Genomic DNA, 14,060 nt, shown 5'->3' with positions numbered 1-14,060 from the left:
ATTAGCTACCTTTTACCGATATTTGAAATTCAAAATGGCCGCTTTCCTTGCGTTTAACTCCAAGGGGAAAAATGAAATCTTCGATTTTCATAAAACTGGGACGGTGGAAACTTTACCTCCTCCAAGAGCTTTAAAATGAGCTCCAAGCAGTGGTACATCAGATATTAGCAGCGGAAGGGTCCGTATATCTGTCTCTGAGACTCCTTCTACCTTAATCATGTTAATAAAGACACATCTTCAGAGTTAACTAGATCTGTGGCTGGTTGTGAGAAATGCAGAGCAAAATATACAGAGCAAAAATTGCTCTCAATTGCCGCAATTTATGCCTTTTGCTTTAAAACTAGAGAGGTAAAAGGTCGACCAAAGAATGTTGTCATGACGAACACCAAATAAGAAGAATTAAAATCAAGATCTTGGAACACCAAAAGAATTACATGTCAATATTGTGGCCACCGCCCTATAAAAGATCTGGTCCACTCTTAAATGTAATTCCTCCAGGATAGATAAATGTGATGACATGCGGTATCAGCCCCGGGAAAGTGAGACTTTCCTCGGTTAGGGGAGAACCATTTGATTTCTGGGGGGTATGGAGGAAGTGGGTATGGGAGCAAAATTTTTTTTCTTGTCAGAGTGACAGCAATTTTTTTTTTCTACTGTCAGACCTGCATCAATTTTTTTGTCAAATTGAGAAGCAGCGCAAAATTTTTTTTTATTGGTCATCAAGTTTGTAATGCGTTGTATATAAGGGAGTCGTCATTATTTACGGCCTGAAACTCCGAAATTTCGAGTGACCCACCCCCCTCTCGCCAACCATGATGAATTTGAGTAACCTCCCTCTCTAACTCTGAAATTTTGACTGATTCCCCACTTAGAAAAGTTCAATACAATACGTATAAAGTTCAATACCAATACATGTAATTGTAAACTTTACAAAATACAGCAACAGTAAAGACCTTTGAAATCCTGATGTACCCTGCTAGACTATCATCAGTTATCTCATGATGGTTCAAAAACGGTGAACCCATCAAATGAAATTCAAAGTCACAATAAAATAAAGATATAAAAGCTCACGCAGTATCTAACCATATAGTATATTGTTTAATTATGACAGGGTTTTCACTAGGATATCTGACAGCCTGAGGGCAGAATTTGAAAGTACAGGGGGACAACACGCGAGAGGTTGAGGGGGAAAGTGTCTCAGGGGCTTCCCCTATCTTGCATGGAAATTTTTAAGATATTGATGTGTGCAATGGTGCAGTCTGGTGCAATCTGAGAGGTGTTTTTGTTTTTTTGTTTTTTGTTTTTTTTACTAAGTGAAACTGTTAGAATACGCCAAGGGGGAGAGCACGAGAGGGGGGTTCCCCCTCTCGTATTGGAAATTTTGAGAAATTGATGTGTTTAATGGTGCAATCTGAGAGGAGTTTCAGGTTATTTTGCACTCGGTAAAACTGTTTGAAAATGACATTGAACACTGATATTTTCACACTTTTTGCATGATCAGTGTTTGAGTCACAATATTCAACAACCAAACAATGACAATACAATTTGTGAAAAACAGTTCTGTTTGCGAGAGACTAAAGACAAATGAATATACAGGAACGGAAAATCTGTGACCTTCTTGTGTCATTTCTCCAGCTGCCAGCTTCTTCTAATGAAAAGCCTGAATATGGTATGTTAAATGGTCATTGAACTGAGGTAAATTAAAACATGTTTCTGTGATAATAAAGGATGAATTCACAACAGTTCAGTTTTGTCCTAGATCCTGTGAAAATTTTGAGAAATGGATGTGTGCAATGGTGCAATCTGAGATGTTTCAATTTATTTCGCACAAAAAAATTGAGTAACCCCGCCCCCTTCTTCCTCTCCACATTTTGAGTAATGCCCCCCTGAAGTTTTCAATTTTTTAGTGACCCCCTCCCCCCTCACATTCCTCCGAATACATGGCGAGACACCGGTGAATCGATAGTGCTTTGACCCTGGTCATGTGATCTCAGTCCCCGGTAAACCGGTTTGTTGATTGATTCGTCTTAACGATGTTTAAGAACCAAAAATGGGGTTCCTTCATCAGTCGCTCTCTTGTTTGTATCCCCTCCGCTTGGTTGTGTGATTATTAAGTCATCTTTGTCCTCAAAGAGGAGAAGCCAGATTAGTTATTGAGAGAGTTTGCCACTATTGACGGACTCTATAGTGAGCGATCCGGTGTGTGGTGTCATATTATAATTAACATGACCAAGCATCGATGTAAGTTCTCAGGGAAGATGTTATCTTTTGTGGTCAGAGAAACAAGGCTCACACATTGTATTTCATTATATTTGTTGTTCCTCAATTTTTCATTGTCAACTTGTACATCTTTCTAACATATTTATATTGAGAGAATAATATATTGGTTTTAACACTAGTTTATTGACTCCTGTCTTGTGTTTTAAATTTTCACAATTTACAGAAGTCAAATAGTCCCCTTTGCTTTAGATAGTGCCTATGCCATTGAGATATTGCAACAGAAATCCTGAAATATGATTTCTTGGGTCAGAAAAGGGAAGGAAAAGATTGAATGTACTGAGGTGTAAAGTTAAACTTATGTAGTGCATGCTTATATCATAAGTGCTGGGATAAAAAAATAGGAATTGCTTGTGGTAAAAAACATTTGCGCCGCCTATGGCGGCGTGCCGGCAAAGAATACATGAGAGTAAGGACTCCAAATTTTGCTTATTTCTGGTGCATTGTGACAATTTTTTTTTCACTTCTGTCTGTTATGACAATTTTTTTTTCAGGCCATGACAGGACCATTTTTTTTTTCCTTCTATCTCACCTGGTGACAATTTTTTTTTGTCAAATCCTCCATACCCCCCCAGAAATCAAATGGTTCTCCCCTTAATTCATCGTCCGTGTGGCTTGGTTAGGTCGGCCTAGTAAACACCATTGGCTAGCGAAGTTGGGTGAAAACACACGTGTCAGAAAGCATTGGGAAAACATCTTCATTGTGTAAAGGTGATATTACGCAATTAAAAAAGCTATAAAACACGGTCGCCGTAATCATAGACTATAGTTCACTAGTCTGTGCCATAACTGCTTTTTAAAACATGTTGACTTTACTTTCAGAAACAAATATTCATCGGTCCGTTGGTCTTACTCTGTTTGTGTATTGAAACACAGTCCCTCTACCAAATGGACTGTGATTAAAACAAAACAAAGTCTTTTGCCGACATATGTCGGTTCCTTCAAAATAGAGGGACTCATCGCCCTGTTAATCTACATTGAGCATATTTGTTTAAACGTCTGGAAGAGTACTTAATCTCACTCGCAAACGAAAGTAAGCGCGCACATATGTAATTATGGTTATTATTTTAGCACCAAGGTGCTTACTATACGGTGCCTGTGTCATCGACATGGTCTGTATGTATGTATGTATGTATGTATGTATGTATGTATGTATGTATGTATGTATGTATGTATGTATGTATGTATGTATGTATGTATGTATGTATGTATGTATGTATGTATGTATGTATGTATGTATGTGTGCTATGCATGTTGCAGAAAATTTGTGTCGCCCTTGATTCAAACCGCAAAAATAGTTAAATTGTTCCATAATCTCACACAAATTGCGCAGTTCTCAGTTCCTGAGTCAATCCTCATGATAATAATTGACTTATTAATTATTATCATCAATGATAAGTGTCGTCATACATTGTCATACGTAGTGAATTTTTCTCGCAAGTTCTAGCCAAATTGTTGTTGCTGATCAGTTTAATAAAAGCTATAAATGATTCTTTTTACAGAATATTTTCATACAAATCTGATATCTCTCAGTGAAGAACGGTAAAACAGAATCAAGTCTTTTCGAGCATTCGATCTAAACCAAAACGAATTCAATGACTCTTTTACATTGATTGTACACCATGCGCGCAGCAAGTCACACTTTGATATCCATTATGACGCCAATACCACTACTGTAAATATAAAGTTACTATCCCATGGTGGCGATGATGAAATTAGCCATGACTGTATACGTTACCACAAGCTGTTCTTAACCAGGTGGTCAAGGTCAATTTCAGAACACATCAGATGTGGTCTGAAAATGTCTGGCGAGTTACATACACGTTAAAATTGACATGGCGGGAAGTACATGATGTTCATTCTTTACCCTTGTTTCAGCTGAACTGCTCAGCCGAGACACGTGAGCAGCGCTGCAATACAGAGAGCAGAATCAGGGACGTTTTGAGTCTGAGGCAATCTGAAGGTAGAATGCGCCTCGGGGACAGACATTTAAACTCAAATGTTTACAATTCTTATAGTGATCTACCACTTGTGTGGGCTCATTTTGAACCGCTCAGAGTAATTTTACCGACTTGTTTTTGTGAACATTGAATTTCTTTTGCCATAATAAAGTTATAACATGCAGAGAGCGACCATTTTGAATTTGAAACATCGGGAAATTTGAGGTAATTATGTCTTTGTAACTTAACGTTAAACTGTGACCCCTATTTTTATTATTCTTGAATTTGGAAGAGAGTGTTTCAAGTTTCTTTGGGGAAAGATAAATAAAAAAATTAGGTATTCCACTATCAAAGCGCATGCTACCTTAAACTGGCTGACAGAGATCGAGATACATGTAATTTATTTTTCATTCTCACTTGAATCTGCAACAAGGAGAAGATTTTGATGTTTGCAAACTCTCTTACTGGTCGCAGTCTTTCGAAGTGTCGGAGAACGATCCAGCGATGGCGCCCGTGTAGCTATACTTTCACTCTGGTATGATTTAATACAGTGAGAAACAAATAAAATATTGCCATTGGAAGTTCAGCGCTGACCTACAAAATGAACATAGTAAACATTCCAATTCTCTAATGCGTGGACTTTACTTGGGTCAACTCAGATGAATAATTCTCATACCTAACGTTAAATTTGTTCTTAACGCGTTTCTTGTCTGAACCAGCATTGCTATATCAGCAAAACTGTTGTATACCTTGCCTACTGATTTTGGTCTCCGTTATTTATTTCTGCGATATAGAGTAACCATGAATGGGATCACCAACGGGAGAGAGTGGTTATCTGCCAAGGACTGATTCGGGACGGACTACTCCTGTAAAGGGTTAATGATAATTTGACGTAATCGCCAGGCAACCTTCCGAGTCACTTTCGAGGAACATCACTTCTCGACTTTTTGTGGCACGTCTGATCTTTTAAAACAACACAAAAATGGACTTTATTTGACCGCCATACTTCGGTTACCGATGACTGGACTTTGGCAGCATTCGTCAGTCACTGATGGTGTATGGTTGTAACATACCGCTGAAAACGGGTATACAATGTGACTGGAATGAGTTTACAAAACTTCCACCATGAAGTTTTTCACTCGAAGCCAGCCATGCTAAAACCGCTAAAAAAGTCGCAACCCAACATTTTACGTCCACGTTTGACTCACAGCTCTGCGCATGACATGTGTATATCTCAGTCTATAGTTTAGCCGTTTAAAATACCTCTTCTGGGCCGAGCCATTCAAATTCCAATGCAAAGCTATGTCGGTGAAAAGTACTTTTCTATGGCGGCATCCCATGAGGATTTTTATAGGAAATTACACAACAACTCAAATCGTTCTCTGTATTTAGTACGTTACATCGAAAAAATACGACTCTTAGATGGAATGAGAATGTTCGAGTTATATTACACATCAATGAATGAAATTTAAAACTTATGTTTGCATGTTGTCGTGGGATAGGTTTACAGAGACCGACCTCAACTAGTAGGACCATGCAAAATACGCAGCTTGAAAAACGTATATAGTGTGAGCTCGTCAATCTTGGTTCTGTGGTGTTGGCGCATTAAAGCTAATGAAGACGCCATTTGGTTACGGTTGGAGCAATCGCTTGTATAAACTCGTTTGACGTTTTGAGAGTCCGTGAAAAACTATTAACCTACCTTGAATGTTGTGAAGGATCAATCTCGTCTGGGGCTACTGCTAAGTATGGAAAGCCGTTCGGGACCCCCGGCGACAACAATCAAACCAATGCAAAATTACATAGGAATGCAGCGGCGACAACTGTTACACAAATCTGGCAGTACAACTGGCGACAACAACAGAATTTTGACCGGCACCGACAACTCCAGAGCCGACAACTGTAGAATATCACCCGACACCTACAACTTAAAAGCCGACACCTACAACTACAGCTGGCTCACTGGCCCGGCAGCGGCAGCGCTGTTCATTTGGAAGCGCCTGCGCACTTTGATTGTACTCGATGCCGCTGGCGACAACTCCAGTCAATTCAAGCGGCGCCTACAACAGTGGTTTGTTCATTAGTGAACGCATGCGCACTAAGTTGTACCAAAATCCGCTGGCGACAACTCTTGGCACTGCTTGCAGCGGCGGCGACAGTGCTGCTCATTAGTAGGCGCATGCGCATTTACATGATACCAAATGCCGCTGGCGGCAACTCTGGGCACTGCTGCTTGCAGCGGCGGCGACGGTGGTGCTCACTACCAAACGCATGCGCACTTAGATTATACACAAGACCTACCAGTCTGACAGTGCTGTTAATGCCTGTTTGCAATATTAGGAACTTTCACATGTATACTACTCTCTCTCTCTCTCTCTCTCTCTCTCTGGTCCTTTTGATCTATAGTAAGATTGGTTGTTTAACCTTTAGTGTAATTTATATATCATGATCCCATAGGCCTAAGGGGATACGATTTCAATAAAGATTTTACTTTATAAACTATCGTTGCAGTCTGGACGCAATAGTTGAAAACGAAGTTAAACATTCTTAGACGAATGAGTAGGGTGAAATTTGAATCCCCATGGGGAATGATAGGGCTGTGTACTCACAATATATAAGCTTATGTTGCGCATCTGAATGTCTTTCTCAGGTATGATTTCGTATCCCAAATTTACCTAGCAATATTATACCTAGGCTCTAGGCTAACACCTAAATTTCTAGTAGTTTGTCTCCACCAAATATTTTCGAAAAATCATACCGCATAGCTAGCGAGCGATAAGGGGAACACCATTTGATTCTTGGGGGGTATGGAGGATTTTGAGGAAAAAAAATGTCGCCAGATGAGATAGAAGGAAAAAAAATGATCCTGTCATGGCCTGAGAAAAAAAAATTGTCATAACAGACAGAAGTGAAAAAAAAAAATTGTCACCATGCAGCAAAAATTAGCAAAATTTGGAAACCCTATCTTCATATATTCTTTGCCGGCGCGCCGCCATAGGCGGCGCAAATGTTTTGAGCAATTCTTATGTTTTTTTCTCAGCACTTATGATATAAACATGCACTACATAGGTCTACTTTACACCTCAGTACACTCAATGTTTTCCTTCCCTTTTCTGACCCAAGAAATCATATTTCAGGATTTCTGTTGCAATATCTCAATGGCATAGGCACTATCTAAAGGGAACTTTTTGACTTCTGTAAATTGTGAAAATTTTAAAACACAAGACAGGAGTCAATAAACTAGTGTTCAAACCAATATATTATTCTCTCAATATAAATATATTAGAAAGATGTACAAGTTGACAATGAAAAATCGAGGAACAAAAAATATAATGAAATACGAGGGGGTCACTAAAAAAATTGAAAACTTCAGGGGGCCGTTACTCAAAATGTGGAGAGGAAGAAAGGGGGCGGGGTTACTCAATTTTTTTTGCGCGAAATAAATTGAAACACATCTCAGATTGCACCATTGCACACATTCATTTCTCAAAATTTTCAATGCGAGAGGGGGGCACCCTCTCTCGTGCTCTCCCCCTTGGGTCTTCTAACAGTTATACTGGTAAAGGACAAATTTAAAATATCTATCGGATTGCACTACACTGCACCGTTGCGCACATCAATTTCTCAAAATTTTCACAGGATCTAGGACAATACTGAACTGTTGTGAATTCATCCTTTATCATCACAGAAACATGTTTTAATTTACCTCAGTTCAACGACCATTTTGACAGTTAAACATACCATATTCACATGCTTTTCATTAGAAGCTGGCAGCTGGAGAAATGACACAAGAAGGTCACAGATTTTCCGTTCCTATATATTTATTTATCTTCAGTCTCTGGCAAACAGAACTGTTTTTCACAAATTGTATTGTCATTGTTTGGTTGTTGAATATTGTGACACAAACACTGATTATGCAAAAAATGTAAAAAAATATTGCAGTGTTCAATGTCATTTTCAAACAGTTTTACCGAGTGCAAAATAACCTGAAACTCCTCTCAGATTGCACCATTAAACACATCAATATCTTAAAAATTTCCATGCAAGATAGGGGAAAGCCCCTGTGACACTTCCCCCTAAGCCTCTCGCGCGTTCTCCCCCTGTACTTTCAAATTCTGCCCTGTCAGATATCCTAGTGAAAACCTTGTCATAATTAAACAATATACTATATGGTTAGATACTGCGTGAGCTTTTATATCTTTATTTTATTGTGACTTTCAATTTCATTTTGATGGGTTCACCTTTTTTGAACCATCATAAGATAACTGATGATAGTCTAGCAGAGTACATCAGGATTTCAAAGGTCTTTACTGTTGCTGTATTTTGTAAATTTTTACAAATACCTGTATTTAACTTTTCTAAGTGGGGGGATTAGTCAAAATTTCAGAGTTAGAGAGGGGAGTTACTCAAATTCATCATGGTTGACGGGGGGGGGGGGGTGTCACTCGAAATTTCTGAGTTTCAGGCCGTAAATAATGACGGCTCCCTTATATACAACGCATTACAAACTTGATGACAAATAAAAAAAAAATTTGCACTGCTACTCCATTTGAAAAAAAAAATTGATGCAGCTCTGACAGTAGAAAGAAAAATTGCTGTCACTCTGACAGGAAAAAAAATTGCTCCCACACCCATTTCCTCCATACCCCCCCCCCCAAAAAAAATATCAAATGGTTCTCCCCTAACATCAGATGACTCCCGTACGCTTGGCCCAGACCACCCACCAACGGATGTGGTCACGTCGACCTTGCCAGGCAAGTGCTTTAAAGTATTCATCCAACAATACTGTGCAAATTTCGACGCTATGGGTTTTGTAAACTGGCTCTACGGTGAAATGCATCTGAAATGGGGTCCTAAAATAGCGAGATGTTAGGTCTAAAATCAGGACGGGTGTATTAATTACATGTCGTACACCCCAACCATTTCTCTAAAATAAAGTTCGTATCTATATTACGTAAATGAATATAAAGGAAAATGAGGGCAACACCACACATCGGCTCTACAAAGATTGTTTAATATTACGATATGGTGAATGAAAGGATCATTGCATTTATTGAAATGGTATCCCCTTATGGGATCAAGATATATAAATTACAATAACCAATCTTACTATAGATCAAAAGGACCACAGAGAGAGAGAGAGAGAGAGAGAGAGAGAGAGAGAGAGAGAAGTATACATGTGACAGTTCCTAATATTCCCGATAGACCTTAAAACTGCATTACTGACGTTTAAAAATTAACAGCACTGTCAGACTGGTAGGTCTTGTGTATAATCTAAATGCGCATGCGTTTGGTAGTGAGCACCACCGTCGCCGCCGCTGCAAGCAGTGCCCAGAGTTGCCGCCAGCGGCATTTGGTATCATGTAAATGCGCATGCGCCTACCAATGAGCAGCTGCAGCACTGTCGCCGCCGCTGCAAGCAGTGCCAAGCGTTGTCGCCAGCGGATTTTGGTACAACTTAGTGCGCATGCGTTTACTAATGAACAAACCACTGTTGTAGGCGCTGCTTGAATTGACTGGAGTTGTCGCCAGCGGCATCGAGTACAATCAAAGTGCGCAGGCGCTTCCAAATGAACAGCGCTGCCGCTGCCGGGCCAGTGAGCCAGCTGTAGTTGTAGGTGTCGGCTTTTAAGTTGTAGGTGTCGGGTGATAAGTTGTAGGTGTCGGGTGATATTCTGCAGTTGTCGGCTCTGGAGTTGTCAGTGCCGGTCAAAATTTTGTTGTTGTCGCCAGTTGTACTGCCAGATTTGTGTAACAGTTGTCGCCGCTGCATTCCTATGTAATTTTGCATTGGCTTGACTGTTGTCGCCGGGGGTCCCGAACGGCTTTCCATAGCTAAGCTACAATAGACGGCAAAGTGGGAATGTAGTTCGCGTTGTTAGTTTGCAGGATCGGTAAACGCCAGGTTAAGAATACCATCCCCAGGCCGATTGTTCCCCGGAAACGCGGTTTGTACCCCTTGTCAGAGATACGGTCTCTCCACCAACAGCCTCGGTCGTCAAAAGCGCACAGGCGCTGCTCCTAGATTATGCAAGAATGTTTGCATGTCAACTAAAAGTGTGGATTAAAACTCCTCCGTCACGCTGCGTGCATACACGTATACTCAACTCGACTAAAACAACCTTCTGAAGAGCGTGGGTGCATTATAGAGGAGACGGGGCAAGGGAGGGCGTGACCTTGGTCAAGACTAGAATGTTTGATTGACGAAAGTAGGTAAGAGAGAGCGGACAGCGAAATAACAGCTGGTAACGTTCGAGGAGTATCCGATGTCTGGCACACTCACTCACCGGAAAGTCATTGCATTGAGACGGGGGTAAATATTCCATATACGCTGTGTATAGCTGGGTTGTAAATATTAAAATGGTACCGCCTATACACAGGAGTTTCCCGTCCATGTATGTCAACATATGCGGTTTAGGTAACCGCGATATGCTCATTAGCCTAGAGTCTCAAATACATTTGGTAGACTACGTTGTACCATGGACGTAAAAAACGTCCATGACAGACAGTACAAAAAAGTGCTCATTATGGTAATCACATTGTTACAGCCATAAGTATATTTGCATGAATACCGGTATTTGAAACCTGTTTTTCATTTAAAACGACCAAACAGGCAAAATGGTAATAGAGACGATGTAGAAACTCAAAGACCATTGATTACAAGACTGTGTAATTCAAAACACAATGAACAGATTGTCAATTTCCTGCGGTAATGTTTCTTTCCTGTGTATTGTCTAATTGTTCCGGATTCTCAGAAGCACGAAATGATGATCTTTAGTACATTTCTTCATTCATAGTTAAAAATCGCTGTTGAGCACCGTCACAAATAATTTGACTCATGGACATCACACGTGAATTGTGTGGTCAAATGACATATAAGTTACAGAGGTTGGTAGCTGCAAATTTTCTGAGATTTTTTCTCAATTTCTGTTTTAATATCAACTATAACAGGTCCCTGTTCTCCTCCCCGAAGCATGTTGAGATACATGTACACAGAATTCAACTTGTTAACTTAGTCTGTGCATGTGAAGACTGCGTTGTTTTTGACAAGCGAATTCTGGTCCGGACCAGAATTCAAATGTAAACAATAACAGTGTATTTTACACGTATAGATGCTGTTTTGACAAACTAAGTAACGGGTGTTTGAACATGCTTTGTCGAGCAGAACAAGAACGAGCGATTGAAATACAAAACAAAATTGTTGCTACTAACCTTTAAGGTAGTACAGCCTCGAATGAGAAAGTATTTAACTTTCACTCAAACTTTCTTCAATGAAACTTTCAGCCGCTCTCTTCAACACCAAGAATACAAATCAGGGGCTATCGTGTAATCTGTGATACTAAGAAACAGACCATCATCAATTTCCCGATTTTTCAAATTAAAAATGGCCATCATCTCTTCTCTGCACCTCGGGGACAGATATCCGGATTATCAAACTTCTACAATTCTTTTCTGATTTACCACTTGTTGGGGTTCATTTTAAAGCCATCGGAGTACAGAAAAATTTTCACCGTCTTAGTTTTTTGATAATTTATTTTTCCCCGATAGAGTTAACACAGGGATGTCGGCGGCCATTTTGTATTTCAAATATCGGTAAATGTTAGGTAATCTGATTCTTTGGTACCAAACTGCATGGTTGCCCCTGATTTGGTTGAAAGTTTCACTGAGGAAAGTTTGAGCGAAATCCTTCACTTTCGAGGCGCATAACACCTTAACTATATAGAAAGAAATTATACATTTTCGATTTTCACAAAAATAAGACGGTTGATACTGTATTCACTCCAAGAACTTCAAAACGAGCCCACACACGTGGTAGACCAGAAAAGTGTTGTTTTTTAAAAAAAAACCCAGAGTTTTATACCTGCTCCGAGGTGCATTGTACCTTAAAGAGTAACAAGGGATTAAAATTCTTTGAATGTATAGTTTTAATCATATATTTTCATTGAACATTAAGCATTTTATCATGTAGTAGTGTTTTGCGCATCCCTGGGATAGTGACAATAAGGACTGAAAGTATCTCTGATGGATTGTTAAGGTAGTATGCGCCTCGAAAGTGAAAAAACTTATACCTTTTGCTCAAACTTTCCTCAAGCAAACTTTCGACCATTCTCTTTCAAAATCAAGAATACAAATCGGGGGGGGGGGGGTCACCGTGCAAATTTTGGTACTAGAGAAACAAATTACCCAAGATTTATCGATATTTAAATTCAAAATGGCCACCATCCCTGTGTTAACTCTATGGAGAAAAATAAAATTTTCGAATTTCGAAAAACTAAGCCGATGAAAAGTTTTTTTACGCCAAGAGCTTTAAAATGAACCCCAACAAGTGGTATATCAGAAAAGAATTTTAAAAGTTTTAGAGTCCGAATATCTGTCTCTGAAGCGCGTTTTACCTTAATTGAGGACCAAGTGCAATACGCTCCCTGATGGTTGATTGGTTAGTTGATTGAAAAGTGATAACCCGTCTGTACACAGTACAGTTTGTGAAATGAAGTAGTTGAAGCTCAAGAAGCAAACCCAGACTTGTTTATAGAGGTTACCTACATCACAGATAGAGTTACATAAGTTTTCCAAGAAACTCTCTGACAGGAGGGCGAAACTCCCCCCGAGGGATTCTGTTACCTCCGAAATTCGTAAACAAGGTTAAAACGCATGCCCAGAAAAACCGCTTAGCGCGTCTACGAATGGCGCCGTCCTGACTGTGGCATGCGTAACATGCGTAAAGGTAGCGAGTAGTTAAACCGATTAACGACGTACAGTTTTGAATAAGAGAAACAAAAGTTGCTCATAGTTGAAAACGAAATTGCCTATATTCTCTATGCAAGGGTAACATTTAATTAAAGGGAAGAATTAAAGTATCATATTCACACAAGGCGTTGGAAACATATTATCTACAGACAGGCTTCAACATTTTTCCACATAGGCTTTTACCAAACAAGAATAGGGATTTGCGAGTCTAAGTATCTATCAACGAGGCGCCTTCAAATTTAGCTCAAGAAGTGAAAGCTTAGGACATTAAAGACGAAAGTACACTTTACAACGGTAACTTTTGATAACATAGTAATTATTTTTGTTCATAAAAGAAGTTTTTTTTATTCATCTCTTTCGGATATGTTGAAATATGAAGTACTGGCCTACAAAACACAACGCTCTGTGTGCAATACACAATGGTAACATTATTGTTGACAAATGAATTCCAGCCCAGACAAGAATACTCTCACCAACAACATCATTACATTACGCACACAGGCTGTATGGACAGGCTGAGTGCTCGGTAGTTTTACATTATTTCGTAAGTAAAACAATAATTTACAGGTGTTTTTTTACAAACAGAACAAAAGTAGTTGAACATACTTTAAGAAATGACAGCATTAAAATCCACTTCCGGGTTAAAAATTACGAATTGTGTTTATTTCATCTTCAAGTAAATAGACACCAATGTATAAGAACAGATGAATGACGAGCATTTAATCGTACAAGTTCGTGAAATGGATAAATTACACGGATTAGTTTCCTATGTATGTATGGATGATACCATTCTCAGAAGAACACATTCGATATCAAAGACAGATGTACAATTTTACATACACATATACATCAAGAAATTGCCCTGGAAAGAAACATCCTTCGTCCGTTTTTTTATCCTGGGAAGTTTCAGTCGTTTAATTCTCACTAGAGACTCCATCACTGAAAAAGTAACTTATTTTGGCCCGACGTGAATGCCGATCAAAAGAAAAACAAGTAAACAAACACACAACCGAGCGATGATGTAGGGGATGACGGCCAACGGTTGAAGTGATAGAGCTGTGTTTTCGGAGATGAAGTCTTTGGGGTTAACTTGGT

The sequence above is a fragment of the Ptychodera flava genome, chromosome 13 (assembly GCF_041260155.1).
Source record: "Ptychodera flava strain L36383 chromosome 13, AS_Pfla_20210202, whole genome shotgun sequence".
Taxonomy (NCBI): domain Eukaryota; kingdom Metazoa; phylum Hemichordata; class Enteropneusta; family Ptychoderidae; genus Ptychodera; species Ptychodera flava.
Note: the sequence above shows the minus strand (reverse complement) of the source record.